Consider the following 1,240-nt stretch of genomic DNA (forward strand, 5'->3'; position numbering starts at 1 on the left):
GCTGAAGCTCAGAGCTACTGCAGGAAGAAGTACACCGACCTGGCCTCTGTGCACAATGAGCGACACTTGGCTCAGCTTAATACAGTTTTAGATAATAATCCCAACGTCTGGATCGGACTGCAAGCTGATATTGAGGCATGGAGGTGGTCTCTGGAAGACCCAAGTTACTATGGTGAAGGAAAGGCTGACTTCCGGATGTGGGGTGGTGTTGAGCCTAATGGTGTAGATGTCTACAAAATTTGTGCAACTATTGGGAGTTACGGGACATGGTCAGATGACCTGTGTGAAGCTACAAACACGTTCATCTGCTACAACAAAAGTAATAAATTATATCATTTTAAATGTCATTTTCATTTTTATTCATGTGATGTATTAACAACTACTACTTGAAAGATGACCTTGTGCTTCTGCGTTTGACAACACGTTCTCATTCCCAACTTGTCAAAAATTGCCACTTGGTCAGTAGCCCCATGCTTCCATCTATGACGCTGTAAATACTCCTCTAGCATCTTGGACGTGCTGGTCATGTTAGTTAAAATAAATATGCATTAAATAAAGCTTGCTGAGAAACATTTTACACTTTGAGTTCACATAGTTGGAGTTTGGTTAGGTTTGGGCACAATAACTATTTGGTTAGGTTTACAAAATGATCATGGGTTAAAATAAGTACACACAGGATTAAATGTTCAGTGTGTAACATAAAGGAGGAGTTATTGGCCGAAATGGAATATAAAATTCATAGATATGTTATTATTAATTTGTAAGCACGTGAAATAAGAATCATTTTGTCACAGGCTTGTACCTTTAGCAAAATTATTTTATTGTTGTAATGATTGAACCAGGTCTGATTGAGTTTAGCTGATTCAAGCTGTACAAGTGCTCCTACAGTGATTCACATAACTTTGTCTGTGGGACTTTTAGTATCAGAACCAAAAGTGCCACGAAAGTTCAACATGAAACTTTTAATTAATATTTCAGGTGCAGTAGGAACAGAGGTCACTTCATCAAGCTTCATTTTTGTGAATGAGACCAAGAGCTGGAATGATGGTCAGAGTTACTGCAGGGAGCACTACACTGACCTGGCCAGTGTGAGGAACCAAGCTGAGAATGACTGGATGAAGATGAGCGCACTGCAAGTCTGGATCGGCCTCTACAGAGACTCGTGGAAGTGGTCAGATGGGAGTGCACATTCATTCAGTAATTGGGCTCCCAGTTCACCATCCAGCAGAATCAGAGATAT

The sequence above is a fragment of the Morone saxatilis genome, unplaced genomic scaffold (assembly GCF_004916995.1).
Source record: "Morone saxatilis isolate NCDOM2014 unplaced genomic scaffold, NCSU_SB_2.0 Contig14, whole genome shotgun sequence".
In the NCBI taxonomy this organism is placed as follows: Eukaryota; Metazoa; Chordata; class Actinopteri; family Moronidae; genus Morone; species Morone saxatilis.